Source organism: Accipiter gentilis, chromosome 20 (assembly GCF_929443795.1).
Source record: "Accipiter gentilis chromosome 20, bAccGen1.1, whole genome shotgun sequence".
Taxonomy (NCBI): domain Eukaryota; kingdom Metazoa; phylum Chordata; class Aves; order Accipitriformes; family Accipitridae; genus Astur; species Astur gentilis.
The window spans coordinates 7,236,402-7,256,521 of NC_064899.1; the positions used below are offsets into that span (position 1 = coordinate 7,236,402).

The following is a 20,120-nucleotide window of genomic DNA, read 5'->3' on the forward strand; positions in this document are numbered from 1 at the left end:
ATTCAGAAAAAGACTTCAAGGTGGGTAGTAGAAAGGAGTACGAATTTGTACCTTGATTACTTCAATTTATCTATGATGATGATTGCTAATTTAATTTATAGAATTTTACATCAAATCAGTGGAGAAATAATGCTAGATGACTTGCCAGTTTTATTCATCCAGAATTTGTTTCTTTTTCATTATGAAAGGGGGAACCATGAGCTGTAATTACTATCTTCTCCCTCTTCAATGACACATTTGCAATTATTCCCACTCTGTGTTGTTAAAGTGGTTAACAACTGCGATATGCTTCAGTTCTTCCGAGTTGCTGCGTTAGCTGTTAGAGAACCAGTTAGGACTGCCTAAGGGTCAATCCACCTCACAGGGAAGTCAATAAGAAAACTCTGATCCGCATCACTGGGACTTGAATTAGTCCTAAATACACAGAAGAAAATCCAGCCGGCAGTATAGTTCTTATGTTCAGTTCACAGTTCAAACAGAATCCTTATGAGCATGGGCAAGTTAGAACTAGCAATAGGAATTCTCTGTAATTTATTCTGACGGTAAAGTTACTCTAAGCAAGTAGGAGGAGAAGCTAGAAACTGAAGTGATGCTTTGAATAATGAGGACTTGTATTAATAGCAACACAGAGAAAGTTATGGCCAGCTATTACCACAAGCATTATATACACCATTTGATTTGCAGTATCAGTAAATTATTTAAGTTGCAAAAATGAATTTTTATAGGAGCTGTGGAATAAACAGATTTTTTTTTTTTTATTTTTATAAGATTCCTTGAAAGAAGGGCAAAAAGGTCTCTTGCAATAACAGCTTCACATAAAGAAATCAAATCAAGTTATTAAAGTTAGTGCACATACAGTAGTGCACGCAGGAGGGAGAGTCTTGACTTCATGTACAGGAAGTTACAATAGTATGAAAACAACCATCAGTGTCCTTCGTACTATGATCAGAGCAACTGTTATCCTTGATTTTTGTACAGGCAATAATAGTGCCTGCTTCCTCATGTCTTCTGGAATATATTGTGTCTCAGAGAGAATAAGCACCATAATTTTCTTCCTCTGCGAAACTGAGTTGATGCTATATCATGTCTGACTGTTCCTGTCCTGAAGGAGACTGGAGAAAAAATCCAACTCACCAAAACAAAACTCTAAAGAGAATCTTTGCTGGGGTATGGCATACAGCGTGACTGGTCTGTATTGTCTTCATCCTAGCCCACTGGGTAAATCACTGCCTGACCTCTACTCTAAGTTTTCTGTTCACCTTCTATATTTTAATAGAGGTTATGTAAGAATTACACGGCTACTGAACTTTAGCGCAGGACACTATAAAATCAGTTCCTTCTTAGTGATCACACATTGTAGAAGTTGAAGGTAATTGACATAAAAGAGTCTACGCTGATTAACAAAGCAGCATATTGCTCTGCCATGGTTAGTATCATTTTGTTTTTCCCTGAAAAGTGATATTTTACATTAAAAGCTTCATGCTGTCTTTAACACACTATGCTTTCTGCACCAGTGTGCTGATGACTCAAGGTTATTAGTGGAAAAATCCAACTACAGAGCAACACAAGACGATTGTCATAAACACAGAGCACACACAGCCTCCTGATACCTTTACATTTTCAGGAATACATACCTGTTTTCTTACGACTGCTTTTGCTTCAAAGGAGTGATTGTGACATTGATGAACATAATATTGAGTGAGATGCTTGTCAAGATATACTACAAAGACAGCTCCTCCTCTGTTCTTAACACTTGGTTCTGTTTTCTTTCCCTTTTGAAAAATCAGAGTATCAGATCTCGATCCAGTACCACTGAAAACAATATGACAGATGTTTCACTGGATCGAGATCTGATGTTCTTTTTTTTTCAGTACAATGTAAAATTGAATAGTTGCTCTAAAGTCAGCAGAGTTGCTAAAACTTATTTAAGGAATTGTCCTGGCAAATGTGTCATTGACCTCAGTGTGAATAGCTTTTAGTGATGAGACACAAACAACGAGTCTAGACACCTAGGCATGTGACCTTTTATAATTTCTTTCATTTACATGACAATGGCAATTCAACCTGAAGTAGCAGAAAACGCCGATGCGATTCTATCAGACAGATACTGCCAGTATCTGTTCTTATGGAAGCTAATAACATTCTGGAATCACCTCACTGAAGTCACTTGATTTAGTTGGTATGTTTAAGACATGATATACTGTATTTACTTGAGAGAAGGGTTTACATGCTGCATGCAGTTTCAAGGTGCACTTTCAAACTGCAACTGCTAGCGTGATCTAAGTGGTCTTCATAGAGAAAGTCTTGAAAGAAATGACAATTTGAACATAACAGAGTAAAATGATGAGGGAGCAGTCCTTTGGTTTTGGAACAAACGATTTAAAGAAATACCATCTTACTTACAGGAGGTAGTCAGATTAAATGCTCTGTCTACTCTATTTTATCTCATTTGTTTTAGGTGAATATCAGTCTTTTATTGCAAAGAAAAATGTAAAATATTTCATAAACTTTGAACATAAGGTGCTTGATTTTGAGACAAGCTCTAACTTGGAACACTTTTTACCCACAAATGTGGTAGCGTTATCTACGTACACGTATACGTCACAGCAAGTTGTACGGGGCGGGGGGTTAGATAAAGAGTTATTCTAGCCTGGTTCACGTGCAACTGAGGCTTTACCATCATTCTAGTATGTAGGATGGAACAGCAGCAAAGGAAACATTATCTCTCGTTGTGATCAGAGGAGCACGGGTTTGCTTCTTTCAGGCCCTGAGAGAGAGCTTCAGAAAAGATGAACTAGTCTTACAGGCACTCTATAGCCAGTCACCTGCATGACTGTGGATTAGGCATTTAAAAAATTTGTTCTTATCATAAGCAAATGTCAAGTCAGCTTCAAAAAAATCATTGCTACTCACCTTTATTGTGCTTCCTGCATTAGCAAAGGATAGGATAGGAAATGAACAAAAAAAATTGTATTATTTCTAGCACTTATTGCCTGAATACTTCCACTATTTTAAAGGTGCCTGCAGACCCAATAAATGAGAATCAGCTCTCAGACATAACTTATAATCATTATTCTAACATCACAGCAACAGCTTCCACTCTCCTTTAATTCTGTGCAGTCAAGGGAGTTAAAAAAAAGAGGGGGGAAGTATTTCCTTTACTTACTGATAAACTGAAATATTTACTTTCGGAATCATTCGTGACGAGCCCTTACTAAAGATCTGCAGCCTGATCATCCGACGTTCAGTCGCTGTTTACCTTTATGGGGTGACTGTGACCACCATTTCTCAGGTGCCGTTTCCCTGCGTTCAGGAGTCCATTTTGACCCCCAAAGCATTAACCCAGCCAGCTTGCATTTCTTCCCGTACTGTCATGTAAGATGTGCTCCACACAAAATAAGGAACATCGACCTTGAAAGGAAAGGGGGGGGAGGGGAATAATAAATCCCACAACCAAACCCATTCAACAGCCCAGACCAAGATCTAAGCTCTGTCAAAATGATTTCTTATTCCATTTTACTGAAGCAGTGCCATGCTTTATCACTTCTGAGTTCATGTCTTACAGCTGAGGCAGCCCACTTGAATTGGTAAGTTGTTTAGTTAAAGTATACACGTGCTATTCACATTGTCAGCGTGATTTAAACGGAAAGAACATTTTGCAGGTGAAATACAGCCGCAACTGCGACGGGAAGCTGCAATCCAAACCACTAAAGCACATGTAACTAATTGCTGTGTGTCTCTGTGCTCCTTCTCTTCCCCGTTCGCAGAAAAGCTACAGCCAGCCTCGCCACGCTTGCTGACTCGGTGGTGGAGGTGGCAGCTTTAGATCTTCAGGAGCTTCTGCTGAAGTCTCACAGCCCTAAGTATAATTGGTCAGGAAATCTTTGCAAAACTTAATGTACCACTGCTGTCTGTATCGTTACATCACCGCACGCGCATTTATACACAAGCTGCAATATAGGGCGGAGAAATGCTGAATTTGCCTTGTGACTATCAAGTGTGCAGATGTTGAAACACCTTAATAAATTGTGACCATAAAAAAGGTGCTTTCCAAGTCATCAAAGGCCTCAGTTTACAACCATTAAAGTTTACACTTCATTACACCTGCTCAGAAGTAGCTGCGTTTATTTATAGGTATTTTTATAGAGGTGGGTTGAGTTGCTTAGCTGCTTCGGTCCAGTCAGGGTGCTGCTTTAATAGGATAGATCAAGTATTGCCATACAGGCATAGACAAATTTTTTTAAAGCAAAAGGCTCTGTATTTAAGTGCAAACCATACCTAAAAAGGGCTATTTGCTCAAACAGCAAGGAAATCAAAGGCTTCCTCTTCTTCTAATATACAAATACGGAAACCCAGATCCAGAATGCTTGAAATGCCCCGTAACTCTGTTTAATTTTATTTTAATGTAATTGAAAATTCTTGTGAAGGCAATGTTGAAAGTTGAGCTCGTTTCCTATTATACTGCAGTACAGTACCAAACTCCATGCATTTCATGTAAATTAACAACATTATCAGACTAGAATGAATCTAAACACTCCTCCATCTGTACTTTGTGAAATGTGAATAAATAAAAACTTGAAAGTAATGCAAATGAAGTCACTGACAAAAGATCCATAAAATTCAGAACTAGGCCAAAAGTGAATGCATTAGTGTTCAATGTAATTCTGTCTTAGGTTTTAATGTTCACCTTCTTCTTTTGTTCTTGCTGCCAATTGATTATCTTTCAGTAAAGTTTACATGTTACCATTAAATGTTAATAATGCATAAATATTAAACACACCATTGTAAAGTTAGCAACACTATTAATATCCTCAATCTCTGTAGGGGAGAGTAGAAATTACTAAAATCGGTATCAATAGTCAGAATCATAAAAATCCTGGTTTTCTGGAATTGATACCAATAACCAGTGGCCAAGGTACAACTGATATTTAATACAGCCATCTCTCCCTACAGACCTGTAGAGAATGGGGAAACTGGTGTTCGGAAAGAAAAGCCAACACATTTAAAATAAGAGATTCCTCTTAATATTTCACTATTTTCTATCCTTTTGTCTGTATCTAAAACTTCTAAAACGCTCTAAACACCTTAAGACATTGCATATTCTGAACAACTTAGTAATATTTTGTTCTCTACTTTGCTCACGAAAAAAAACCCAAACCAACGCTCTGCAGCGCTGACAGGCAGAAACGTCACTGCCAGATTCCCCACCGCAGATCCCTGTCAGGCAGGGCACTGCTAAAGAGGCAGGCAGAGACTTATGTACATAGTCGCTCTAGATTTCAGTCCCACTAGGTGACAACAGCTAGCTAAAGTACACATGTGCGATAAGCTGTACACTCCCCCAAGTGTGCTAAATCATTGTGTTGGCTCAAATTTGTTTTTTAAGAGCTGTGTTGACTTCACAGCTGGTGAGTTGACACTTTCCATCACTCCACCACTTGGCAACAGATGCCTCTTACTTATGCACAGATGCTGAGTATCCACCCAACCCTAACATTAGCCTTGTGTTTTGAACTAATTGGGCCAACACAGTTGTAATTAAGATTTGAATAATTAGAAAACTAACATGATTACTTTCACAATTAATCCTTATATTGTAGCATTACATTCTCTTTTGGACTATCCTGCATAGCTCTCATTTCTTTGGGTCCTGTGAATGCAGCAATCTTCTAAACAGTGGAATAAAAACATATTTGCAGATAATATTAATGACATTTTAAAGGGCCGGTTTCACACTGATTTTAAAGAGTTACAACGTATGATCAGACTCATATTGTCTTTCGTTCCATTCGCCCATTATGTGGATCCCTTTACAACAAGCACACAGGAAGAAAAACCATACACAAGGATGAACAAGATTTTTAAAAACAGTATGTGAATATATGTGGATCCAGTGTAATATAAAAGATTTTTAAGACAAGCTGATCTGACACATCCTGTTTTATTCCTTTGACTTGGTGTCTGTTTTAAAATGATGGGTGCTGGGGAGTAACTGTTAAGCAAAGGAATTATAGCTGAGGGGAAAGGAAGAATCTCTTTCAAGTGGGGAGTCTGTCCTGGGGAAATAGCAACCGGAGTACTTGCGAAGAACAGCAGATAGCCAGATTTTAGAGAGGACATAATTAAGAGAAGAAACAGTAGAAAATAAACAATTAAAAATTGAATGTGATTAGGAAATGTCCATTCAAAGCATGAAGGGTGTATCGCTTTCATCATCCAAAGTATGTATGAACATGTAAACTTCTCATGCTTTGGGTATGAAACTTATTTTAAACAATGCCCAAGATTTACCTGACAGTAATATGCAAAATTAAGGTGTTCATGTATGTGTATGCTCACAGAAATGCCACTTTTCTTCTCAGATGCACTTACTAACATATACACGCAATAGGAACTCTCTTATCTGCCAGTAAAAATCACCACAAGTTAAATTTTCATTCTTTGGCATTAGAAAGACTGAGAACAATAGAGAAGAAAAATTCTAGCTGTACAGGAATATTAATAAGAAGCATAATTTAGAAGATGTATATTCTCTTTATAGAAAGTAAAGGCTGAGGCTTTTTTGAGGGGGGGGGGTGTTGTTTGCTTGTTTTTTCATTCTAGATAACCTACATGATTCTTGGCACAGTGCAGGAAGCCCGGTATTTTTGAGTTAGAGATCACTCTTAAGTTAAGAATATCGTATCATATGATATATTTAAGAAATAGACAGCTGTAATCTCACTTGTGTGTTAGAAAAAAACCAAGGAAAACACTAAATACCTATCTGCAGTTGTTATAAAGTGCATCCAGTTATGGGGAGGAGGGGGAATTTTTTGCAGATAGACTCTCTTGAACTAAAGATTTATGTTTGCTAGTCTCCTCCAGGTGTTTAAATCATATTATTTGCAGAGATATCTAAACTTGCTTTAAAGGGCATTTCAGGAAAATATTTATCAGGGAAAGCAAAGAAACAGGAACAGGGAAGGAGAAGGGCTTCACAAACAGGTTCAAAGGAGAATATTAAATGTTAAATGGCAGCAGCCAGTAGCAGCTCAGCCCCCTGAGACAGCAGCAGTTCAGTTCCCCTGAGGCAGAGGAATGAGAAAAGGCTGTAATTACTGGCTACCATTGTTAGTGAAAATAAATATACCGCTTCCATATTCAAGAAGAAATACAGCCTCAATCCCTCTTCATCCACCAATTCCTTAATCCAAACTACAAATGTTTCTATTTATGGCCGTGATAATCTCCCAGATTAGTATCTGACATTAGGGCAATTTGTGAGGACAAGCCAATCTCTTGTAAAAGTTTAAGTTAGGTGGTTTTGAGACAGCGACTCATTATTTCCTGAGGCACAGAAAAGGGAAGGTGATGATAAGAAGCTGTGGAGGGAAACAGGACTCCCAGAAAGCAGTTACACTAGCCCCCTACCCTGCGTTTGCTAAGTGGGGACAAAATGAAAGAAGGGAAACAATCTCTCGACCTTTATGTTGGGCAGATGGAGCACTTTCCAAATGCAGGGAAGAGAAACCTCTCTGCGGGCAACGTGGGGGGAAAAGGAGGCAAACCAAGTTAAATATTAAATGGCAAGGGAGCATCGGCAGAGAACAAAAACCGTTTCAGTACTGATAAACATCAGTTTCTCCGAGAGAAAAAGCTCAGCGAGTGCTGATGGCATCACACCAGTCATCACATCGAGTCTCAAACGGTCAGAGCTGCTGTACTGTCCAGCACATGGCACTTCTTTGGCTTAATGCCCACTCAAAGGAGGAATCTGGCCATTACTCAACATCGTGGCCACTGAATGACACTTCAACCCCAGACATAACAGCACAGTAGATATCAAGATGTAATAACTCTGAGACTTCGGCTTTGTTTAGACAGTCTGTAAAAACTTCAAAGCTCTCATGAGTGCTTACCAAACCCACCTGCTCAGTTGGATTTTCTAATTCTATCAATCGTATCCAGTGTACCCCACAGCCATACCCCGCTCCAGCTCCTGCTGCAGTCAGAGAAGGTTAAATTGATTCTTCATCCAGGTTTGACTGATGGCAATTATTTGTTGCCTTTTCTGGAAAACAGATTTTGCTAGTTACTTCTGTCGTTCTAGGTTTTTTTAACTGTGAGGCAATATGCTGAGCAGACTCCACAGCAGCTTTCCATTGTGTGGCTGGTGAACACGAAATCCATTTTAATGAAATTAAAGCTAGGTTATAGCTTTACTGCAGTAGGGCTGCTTTCACAATACCTTCCATAAAACATAGTGTATTGACTCAAAGAGGGATGAATAAGATTACATGATTATAAATGTCTTGTCAATGATTATCAAATAACATTTGCTTTCACAGAGAGCTTGAGAATTTTTACAATTTTAGAATATCAAATTTCAACATACATGTGATTATATTCTCATATAGAATTATAAAGTTATACTTCAAAAGATTGCTTAGAATTAGTTTCCCTTCCTGTGGCTCTGTTTTGCTTCCATATCTGAGCTATACATTTTTTCATAATAAAGAAAATAAGTATTAATATTTTCATTTGTATTCCTAATTATTTTCAGAATAAAAATAAAGATTTAACAATGTTTTAAAAGTAATTACAGGGAAAAAAACCCCTTAATATTGGAAAAGCCCAATGCCTCGCTAAATATTTGCAAAGAAACTGAAAACTAGAACAATAATTTTGATTACTAATACTTTTTTTTTTTTTTTGACAGGAGATATTTCTCTATTTTCTTGTATTATGTTTTGCCTTATATCCTATTCACAACATTTATCTTGGCATTATGGTGCTCTCTGCCTTTTCAAATGTTTGCCTTCCGGGGTATTGATATCACTAAAGAACATTATATTTGGTAGATCTGCATTAAAAATCACTTCTTTTTCCTGACAAGCTATTTAAAACATCACATTTATGCCCTACGAATTGCACTTTAAAAAATATATCTATATATCCCATGAAACCCAGACCCATGTGACGCAAGTTTGTTTCTCTGCGAGAAGTGCAATTCCTATTTGGGGACGTTATTGCTAAAGAGGCACGAAGGAGACATTTTCCAATACAAATACTATTGTTTATTTTACTGGGGAGGGGGAAAACGTCCTATCAGAACATTTAGAAGAACGACTCCTAAAGTGGCTAGTTTAACTATGGACATCAGTAATATCAGACCATTATTCTTCTAAATTGAAATCTGAAAACAAGAGCAGGAAAACCATACAACACCAACACCAACAGATATGACCTTCAGCACTTGTATGCTTTATAATTTTAGATGGGACAAGACCTCTAGTTCTGTTTCCTTAATTCATCATTTTTGCACAAGACATACGGACACAAAGTCAGAGGCAGAGAGTCAAAGGATGATATATGCTAAAGTATGCTTTGAAATGATAATAAACTATTTCTCCACCATGGTATCTGTCCAAAGAAAAACCTAAACAATGGCTGGTAGAAAGTGAAACGCCTGGTGCACCTAAACATTGCATTTGAAAATTTGTAGGTAGCTCCGTTTATGTTTTGCCTGGTACAGCCTGCACTGATGGAAACAACTGAGGTAGGCTGCATGCTAACCAGCTCCACCTGTTCTTTATCAAATAAGTAAGAGTGTATCAAGTTAGATCTATTAAATCTCAGCTCTTAGTTAAAATCATCATCTATCACTAGGCATTTGAACAACATGAACCCAGTTCTTACCTAGACTAGGCAGAAGACATGCATATATTTAGAAATAGTCGTGAGAACTTCCATTCAAGAGAAAAGTAAAACGTAGCATCTTGCCATTTTTACCTGAACTAGCATCTCTAGGCGTGTATCACAGAAAGGACTGTATAGCCACCAGACAATGAGAAATGAATGGTAATTCTGGATGATCAGCATCCCCCTTCCAACCCCTCTACAGAACTGTAACAGCAACATTTAGAAAGATAGTTAAGTGTGTGAGTTTTCTATTTAAAATATTCATGCTCATTGATCACAAATAGGGCAAAAAAATGTCATACAGTTATTACAGAAAAAGTGAGTTGATTAAAAAAGAATGACCTTTAGAAAACATTTGCAAAAAATGCCCATTGTCTGTTGGAAGATAATGCTCCAGGGAGTTCCAGGCAGAGTGAAAAAAAAAAAAAAAAAATCTAACCAAATACACAAACCAACCCACCCAGTTTAAATAACAAACTTAGAGAAAAATACTTCTACGGGGGGTGTGGGGGTGTGTGTGTGTTTCTAATATTTCCTGTGTTGGGTGTTTTTTTTAACTTTACCTATTAAAAACATCCAGATGCTTGCTCTGAAGTCTCTGCTCCATTCTGCCATACATAGTATCTCCTCTACACCCAGCCTAGGATTACTCACATTCTTGGATGCTGGAACTCAAATATGTCCTTGACTGACACATTTTGGCTCAGAGAGTGAGAAAGAGTGACAGGTAATTGCTGTGTGCTACATCTGATGGGTAATTCAGAGTGGGATTGAAGTCCATTGATGGACCTGAATTTAGTTGCTTACATGTTCTGTGCACCAGACAAAGGACATTTCCATTCCAAACAATAATAAAAGGGGGGGAGGAGGAGGAGATGAGGAGACACGAGGACAAATGCAGAAGAAAGTGATGGTGCCTGAAAATTTCAAACTATTTATGTGCAGTGAGGGCCAAAAATTGGGATAGAAGTCTTTACATTGAATCACAAAACCATCAGAGAGAAGTGATACTCTTCAAAAAGCATTTTAATTAGCAAGTTCATTTGAGTGTTTTCCTTACCAGCACTTACCTTCTCAACATCACCTCTTAATCGCTGTATTTATTCTGACATACGCACTCTTTCAGGCAGAAACCAGGTATATCACATTTTATCTCTCTATTTACTTGACATATGTGCTCCTTCAAGTAGCAGTTCAGAGGTAGCAACCAAATTACCAAAAGATCTGTTTTACAGAAAACCTGAGTCCCGCTGTCTAGGAGCTCAGATTAAAAAAACCCAAACTATTTAAAGGGGAGAGTATGAAACACAGCTGTATCCTGAGAGGATTGCTCATCACACCGTGACAGAAAAAAGGGGATCTGTATTGAAAGGCACAGGGCTTTTTTTTTTTCTTTTCTCTTCTGCCAAAGCGTGTCAGGACTTCTGTAACATCTGTTACATGAGTTACAGTGAGGTAGATCTACACTAGATTCGTTTACTTATGCCCTAAATTATTACTGTTTACCCAGAAAAGGAATAAGAAGTGTTACTTGTGACAGGGAATGCAATAAATTTATATTCCATTTACCATTTTCAAGACATATAGTTAAATATTTAAAATTACGGTAAATAAGTACCAAGATTATTATTAATATTTTAGGGAGAAATGAAAAGATAGTTAACAAACCAAAGATACAAGTTTCCTAACTGGAAATGAAATGGCTTTTCATTTTGTTGTATAATTAATACTCTAGTTTAATGATTGAAATATTACTTGAACTTGAAGAGTTTTTACAGAAAGCTTGTTGCAACTAAATTTGAGTGAACTCAGTTTTGGCAGAATGGCTTAAGCAAATCTCTAGCAAAACTATTGAGTAAAAGTCTGTTCAGACTGTCCAAGACAATGGAAATCTAGTAAAGAAATAGTAGGTTTTAGCTTTTCTTCATGCTACAAATATTCTTAGAAAACTGTCATTAAGTTGTACTATCTGGTATATTTGTTCGATTTAACAATATTGTTTTTATTTGCAGTATTTTCTTAAATAGGAAAAATTAACCATAGGAGGGAGCTTTTTTTTTTTCCTTTTAGATTTTATATTGAACTAAATATAAACCAGATACATGAAAGCGTGTAACATGCACACTCAGAGTCAGTATGCCTGAGGACAGAATGCCAAGAAGGTTATTCTTAATAAATGTACTATGTGATCTTCATATAGGCTTTTAAGAGAGTTGCTTAAACTGCCATCTCAACGCCATATACAGAAATACTCTACTATATATATCTAAGGGGTCCAAGGGGACTGAAGAACATAAGGGAGTGGTGAGGGAACACAGAACCTAGGTCAGCAGTTCAAACCTAACCCTGCGGGTAGTGGCTGAACTGCACAAACAAACCAAAATCTTCGTGAAATGAATAAATGGCCACAGACAAGTGTTTAGCAAATGCGTGTCTGCATTTACAATTACATTTAGTACTTGCTGGCAGCCTTCAGAGAACAGCAGCCAAGAACATACCTAATGCTTATAGACTCTAAACGACCTAGGTCAAAAAGCTGGATTTTGGGATCAGTGCTGGAGCATATTGTTGATCCAGAAAGGTCAAAAGTCTCATCTGTTTTCTGGAAAAGGAGCGGGTTTGCGTCCTTATTTACCTTCACTTGGAAAAAAAAAAAAAAAGAATTTCAAACATTTTTCTAACCAAGTCAGCCACAACTGTATTTTGTAAGTATATTTAGCGTCCTGGACATAGTAGTAATGCGGTCAGTGAGTAAATGCGTGCATGAAAAGAATAATAAATCTGATCTAAATTTGGGAACAAAACCTACTCATCCAAGTCATTTAACTGCTTATTTATCATCTGCTTTGGAGACTGTTCTGAATATACTGTCCTCTGAAAGCTGAAGGACAACATAATTCTGGTACCTAAATATACAACTTTTAAACTTAAGTGGGAGCAAGCACTTTATTGTGAGTTAAGTGCTTTCTGATTTTGAATCTCAGACCAATACGTTTCTTATGAATGTCTCCATAAAGGTTTCTAGTCTGAGCTGTGATTACAGGTCTGGGCCATTCAGCGCAACAGCACAGAGATGGACTTCAGCACCCACAGACCCCAAATCACACTCTCCGGGGACACAGGACAGTAAACATAGCTTACACTATCCATATGTCAACCACTGCAGTCATTCCCTTAAAAAATATTGACAGCTGAGACATCTGCAGCAGAAGGATGCCCCTCCAGCCCCAGAACTGTCTGTACAGCGTACATCAACGAGTCTGATCGTCACAGGAAGACTCTCTTCACCCTCAAAACTGAAGTGCTACATTTGACAGAAACTGAACCACAGCTGCTCCTAAAGTAATCTGACCAAGTCTCATGATGCAGTATCTTAGCTCCCATTTGGCTGGGAGAAAAAGAAGCCTCCTTAAATGATCCATTGCAATATTAGCATTGTAAAACCCGTGTCTTTGACTTCTGCTAAATACCAAGTCCGGTAATAAATATGGCGATGTAGGTTTGTATTTTACTTTGATATAGAAATTACCTACACGAAAGATTTTTTCCCCCCCTCTCAAACTACCAGGCTCGAAGGTTCAGCAAGAAAGCAGACTGAAGCTTTCTCCCTCTCAGAACACCACTGCAGCTTCAAAGCTTTGCTACAAAATTATTGCCTCAACAGATATTCATCCAGTGACACATGCCAAACCCAATGCCTTCAATGAGTTAAATCTCTGCAAAACAAGTGGACCTCAGCGGAAGTTTCTATTAATACAAAGGAAGATAAGGTTTGAAACTCACTCTTTAACATGGTGCACCTATGACAGAGAGCAATAAAAAGAGAAGCCAAGAGAAAGTATCAGCAAACACTACGTTTGCCTCTCAATCAACTAATTATGAGTCTGCGAAGTCACTCAGAAGGTGCGACTTTTACAGTGGCTTGAAAATAACAACCTCTGAAAATATGCTGAAAACTTACATATTTCCAAGCATATATATAAATATATATGGCAATATCTGTATCTTCTTAGCTGTAAGGTATGCTTAGGAACAACAACCACATCCTGAAGTATCTGAGTTAGACCTCGCAGAGCTTTGTCTCCGTGAACCAGTTAAGAGCATGGGACTTCTGCAGTGTAGACACACAGGTCGACTCCAGAGCTGGAAACAGAACCGGCTCTAACTGTGCTAGCTACTTACTGTACACTGAGATAACAGCCTCTGGCTCAAAAGAGTGTACAATCAAAAATAATTAAGAATACAGAAAAAGGGGGTAAAGAGATGGTAGAGTGTTGGAGCACATATATCCCATTCATGTGAGTACTGGAGTGTTTTCAGAGGGGTTTGCTCTTTCAATTAAAAAGAAAAATTTACACAGCTGGACCAAGTGAGACAAGCAATGTCCTCACAGCATCAAAGGAAGGAAGGGAATGGATGTGAAAGTGATGAAGCATTAAATCAGGGTAGATGAAGAAAAGGAAATGAAAGAAAGAGGGAGAATGCTAATAGGAACAGAATGAAAAGAAACACAAATCGTCAGGAAGAAACAGAGGCTATACGAAGAGGAAGGTGCTACCCAGAGGTGCGAGAGTAAGTGCCCACGAAGCAGACTATGAAAATAACAGAAAGAGGAGGGATGACAAGAGTCTGGTGGGCCACAACGGTCTTGCTAGGAAAGCTGATGTTAGTTCTCCAACGCATGTTAATAACACAGGGCTTGAAAAGCCTCCCTTGCTGCTAAAGCAAATTCCCATATATCTTTGAGAAAGGAAACTGGGGAAACTCATTAACCCCTGAAGCTTATTCTATCTCACTCTCACCCTATCCTCTTGAAATGACATAATATATCTTTTTACCTTACATTATCTGGATTATTAACTACAGTCGTTAACAGTTGTTTTCTTTTTCATATATCGCTATCACTGTTTTAGCAGGATTGTTCTTTGCTGCTCTAAAATTGGGTTTATGTCAGCTTTCAGAAAGCTCACTTTGCTTTACCCCTTTCCAAATCTCAATTTAATAAATTTCCTTAAAAAGCTCCTAAAACATTAAAGCATTAGCATCAAACGCTAATTTTCAATGGAGTTGGGCCAGATAGCAATCATACTCTTCTGTCAGTAATAAGGAGACTTAGCTTGAGGCAAAAAAATTTAACACTGCCCTCATTCAAAGAACTTGAAATATCCGAAACAAAGCTGAACTCTGCATACAGCTATATAGTTAATACTATTTGATATGGCCTTGGAGTGAAAAAAAAAGTCTGAGAGAGGGAACCAGGCTATACTGACATGTCTTCCACTGCCTTCCCGTGTATCCTGTGTTCCTATGTTTAACGAGACTGAAAAGCTTCAGTGAGTCAGATGCCCCAAATTACTTGTTTAATGAGGAATGATATTTCCCATATTGCTGAGGTCACTTTTGGACCATCACTGCATATGAAGAAGCCCACAACCCACCAATGGAAAAGATCAGAAAATAATTATAGCATTATTGTCTGTTTTTATCAAAACATGAGGAAACCCAGTATTTCCCTGTGTTGGTGAACTGCCATCTCACACAATCTCTGAGGCTAGCATACTGGAGAGTAAGTGCTCATCACTTAGGAGCAGATAGAACATCTGATCTTGTAAAATAATAATAGAGATGTAAGTGCATTTGTAAGACTTGTTTAGAAACCCACAGACAGACTGCCATGAAAACGTGATTTATTTATTTTTTACTTACAGCAACAGCTTTGTGAGACAAAAGGGGAACAAAGCCATCATGTCAAACAATGTTTGTAGTCAGTCCTTGTGAAAGACTGGAACTGAAGTTCCTCTTATTTGTATGTAACCTGGATGTCTGCGACTGCATAGGAATTGTTTACGCTAGAATTTTTTCCATGCAGCACATTAAGTTATTGTCTTTCGATTTTTTTAATGAATACCCTGATGTATATTAATGAATACTAATTATGCTGAGAAACTATTGATTATTCATGAAAGAAAAAAAAGTGAAGACAGGTATAATGGAAGCTGATTTGTGCATTCCAGTATTTCTAGCCTGGTCAAGACTTGCATCTCTGGGTGGAAGCAGCACAGAACTTAGTAAATGTCACATAAATGTAACATCAGTGCCTGTAACTACTTCCAAAACCACCTTCCTTTCCAAGAAAAAAGTGGACATATTGAGTCACCATTATAAAAAGCATTACTTTCAGAAATCATTTTCAAGAAGAACATACTGATAGACAGTTAAGACTGTCAGTATTCTTAGTACATTCCCCCAAACCTCAGGTCATTTTCCCATATGCTTATGGTTTTTTTGAAAAAGAGAAGTTGGTATTTCTCACAGAAAAAGCTAATGGAATAAGTAACAAACGTGCAGGCAACCAACATTTCCCTGAATTGTTCTGGGTTTTTTGGGGGGTGTAGGGGAAGGGAAGGAGTGGACCAGGGCAGGGGCTTGGGAGGTATTTTTGGATGAAAAAATATATCTCCAAATTGAGTAGCTTAGCTTTTAATGCAAGATATAGTGCTATGAATGGTACTACCAACATTGGATGATAACCAACGATACAGATATTTAATGACAGTAAACAGTATTGGCTGCAAAAAGCAGTGCAATTAATTCACACTTTTATAAACTGCCTAGGAGTTATACATCTGTTTCAGACGGCAAGATTTGAAATCAGTTAACTTTCCATTGATCTTTTCTCCCTATTATGACAGATTTTTCAAAACAATGTGTTAATTTTTATGGGCACCAGAAAGAACACAGACATGTTTAATACAACAGGTCTTAATTTGGTCCCTTACAGTATTAAAAAGTTTGGGCTGTTTACTAGCTCCTTAATTACGTCCCCTGACAGCGTAGCTATTAAGCGTGGACTTGACTATCACATTCAGTTCACTTTAGGCATGTTAGGGTGGATATGCCATAGGTACAGCGGGTCACCTAACTAACTCCAGGCTGTGTAAGCTTCTCTGACTTTTTCTTATTAATCACATAATCTTTCAAGACAGCCTCCCTCATCTACTCTCTCTTTTCCCCCCAGATAAAGATCTTCAATCATCAGTCTATTTCTTTTGATATGCCACACTTCCTATCACCCCATAAGAAATACGTCCTCTCCCTCTTCAATCAAACACTACTCCCCCCCCACCCCCCCCAGCAACTAGCAATTTAATTTTCTGGCTACTCGTATTGCACCAGCACCCCCACTCACCCCTCCAGAACTGCTAATCCTGCAAAAGCAACTATCCAAACCCCACCAGCCTCCGAGCGTAACATCAGAGACGCCAGTCACAGCCCTCAGCCTGACGGTAACCTGGAAAGCTGCATGCATATTCTTGACTCACATTTCAGAAATCCCTTTCTGTCTCATTTAAATGCCACGGGACTTTGAAGCTTTGCGAGTTCCTGCGTGCAAAGGAACGACGCTCCTTATTCAGAATGAAGTTTTACCATCGCGTACTTTTGCTTTCCAGCTGCTGTGCTTCCTCCAATAAAGGTACTAAGCACAAAGGGGGAAAGTGTGCTCGCCTTTCCTCCTCCCTTCCCACACCCCTGCACGTTTCTAACATCTTTGTCCCAAGCTTCAGAGAACCGCCGACTCGGAAATAACTGCAGCCATTCATAAGAAGCTGCTTAAAACCCGAACGCCTCCAGAGGGGAGTTCCGGGCTGGGACACTCGCCTCTGCCCCCAGCCCTCTCCGGCCGCACGGCGCGGGCTCCCTTGCTGCAGTGCAGGCTCAGTTTACTCAGTTTGAACTTTCAATGCAGAAATTCGGCATGATGCAGGCAGCCAGATAAAGCAGCACTTACCTTAATTGAAATCTTGTCTCTGCTAGAGCTGGAGCATCAATCAAATCAACACTGATTTGGGGGTAATCTAAGTTTCAATCAACACCCTCCGGGTAGCTGCATACTGCTCTGCCTTTTTTTCGTTGATGTTGAACTCTTCACTGTCTAAAGGAGAGAGAGAGAAAAGATAAGCTGAAATCCTCAGAGGCTCCTCGGGAGTGAGAGAAGAGGCACCAAAGCAATGTTTCTTAACATGAGATTCTCAGCAAGCGTGCTCAGGTCTGGAAGATGGTGTAACTGCTGTGATAGGCTCCTGTCATGTCCCCTGAGCCGTGAGATGATCATTGACCTGATTAGCTCTGAACACTCCCTACATGCGGAGAAAGCACTGAGAGGATTGGTGGGTCGCGAGGGAATTGGGAAAGGCACCAGGGCCGCTTGGGAATCTTCATTCTTCCAGACTAATGGATGTGCTGCAGCTGAGGCTGTAATTTGTGAGGAGGTTATGCACAATGTTAACCATCTGAGGACTTAAACAAATGTGCTTTTGCATGCTGTTTCTCAAGGTGCACCAGCATTCAACGCAGGGTAGAGCTGAGTAATTAGAGGCTGATGTAGCCGTTTCGTAATACAAGGCTCGCTGTATGAGATGTTCTGTAAGCTGAGAGATAAAGCGGATTCATACATTTGTCTCTGACCCTGGAGACACTAGCAGTTAATGGGTAGAGTAAGTGAAATTAGCATGGTGGGCTCATGTTAGCCCCCAGATGGCAATCAATCACCATGGAAAGAAAAAGAAAAGAACAACAAAATCCAAACAGACCAGAATTATTTAACAAGTATGTGTGGCAATTTAAATAAAATGTAGAGAAAGAATGCCAAATTAGTACAGAAAGGACTCTTCAACACAGAGATAAAATCAGTAGCAAAGCACAACAAGTTCTCTTCTACGCTTGCAGTAGAGGAAAAAAACCAACAAGGAATGCATTTAAAGGACCTAATTTGCCTTTCACTTATACTGATACAAATAAATCTATTAAAGATGACAGTTTAAATTTAGATTGGGGGGGGGGGGGAAGCAGAGTTAAAGAAGAATGAGGTGTATTTTTTACTCGTTTTTCATTCCAGGGTATTACGGAAACTAGATTTTTGTGTACCAAGTATTCAGGCTTATGTGATCAAATGAGTTCAGCCAGAGTATGTCTACTTTTATGACTATCCTCATCTGCTATTTTCCTGCTTCTTGCACAACAGTTATGGCACTAGCCAGTTGACTCAGTTTTCCGTTCAGATTTATCCATGGAAATACAAGTTTGTAACTAAGAGAGTAGTTCACAGAATAACATATTTAGCAATAGTGGTCTGATGCGCTAATATAAAATGGGTAAAATTTCATTTTGATAGCAACTTAAGAAGAAGATTTGGAACCTATAGTAGCAATGCTAGTTCATATGTAGTTATCATAAGTTACTCTATGAACACTGAAACAAAGATAATCATAAATACGTACTGAAATTCTTAATCACATTTATCCACTTTGGGTCTGTTCTTATCCATTTTGAAGGTAAATTGTATTTTAGTACCAGAAGCAGCCAAAAAAAAAAGCAATTTTTAAGTTGTTAAGCAAATGACAGAGGATGGATTACATATTTACTTTCTGAAGGCATTCACATCAGAAATCTTATTATTACAGAGAAAACAGTATCATGTGACTCACGTCACTCAGAAGTGACCAGAAAAGTTTGAATCTCCGATTTATTTAGCGAGACACAGAAGACAATGATTTCTCACCCTAACTGCAGTCACCCTAACTGTAATGCCTGAGCAACAGGCAATAGATCTAAGATAAGTGCCCCATGTTCCCACTACACAGTCAGTAGGAAGAGACCAACTTTTCTACCCTAACAGTGGTGGCTACATAATTTTCACGAGACTCCTCTGGAAGTGCCTCTCTCTTCCCAATGATCACAAGCTCCTCCATGTGCAAAATCTGGATAATAAGATTGTCCTTCGCAATATTTCATATTCACGCAGCAAATGTTTTTAGAAATTAAGTTATCCTTTAATATGATTTACAGAATGCGTATCACCTAAGGATTCCCATTTCACCTGAGACTAATGGTTTAAAAACAAAAAAAAATCAAATAAGAAGGCTTTTACACCCATTCATATGAAACATAAACACACTCTTGAGCTTGACTAAATGGGTTTCATGTGTCACGACTAAGGTGATTTGCTGCTACAACCCTCACTGAAAAAGAGGTTGCTTTCCTTACCCACAAATTTGTACCACAGAATGGGCAGCAACTCATCCCAACACTTATGATCTTATCTGTTCTGACACAGCATCCCTCATGAAATAGGCAATCCACAGACACACACACTGTATTATTTATGATTTCAAATACAATGAAAGAAATTAAATATGAAAAAGACCTTATTAAGACAATTTTTTTGCCATTCCTGAAAGCTTCCAATTTCCAGTTCCTTGCCGTTTTGTTTAGTTGAGTCCTAGCTCTCACCAGCCCTGGAATTTTCAACATTTCTCTTAAACTACTGTTCCACAACCTACGAGATCTCTATGTCAGGAATACTTTTTCTGTTACTACCCCCTTTTCAAATCTCTTTCAGTAGTTTTATACTAAAACTTCCACTCTTATAGTATAAC

General features: G+C 38.5%; 1 protein-coding gene across 2 annotated transcripts in view; it reads right to left on the bottom strand.

Annotated features, from left to right (window-relative positions):
* CDH12 (cadherin 12) overlaps window positions 1-20,120 on the bottom strand; it is a 370,514-nt gene that overhangs the window by 201,009 nt on the left and 149,385 nt on the right. For both annotated transcript variants that reach the window (XM_049824048.1, XM_049824047.1), the window contains exon 2: window positions 17,474-17,617. The gene's annotated coding sequence lies outside the window, so the exon portion shown is untranslated. The remainder of the gene's footprint in view (window positions 1-17,473; window positions 17,618-20,120) is intronic.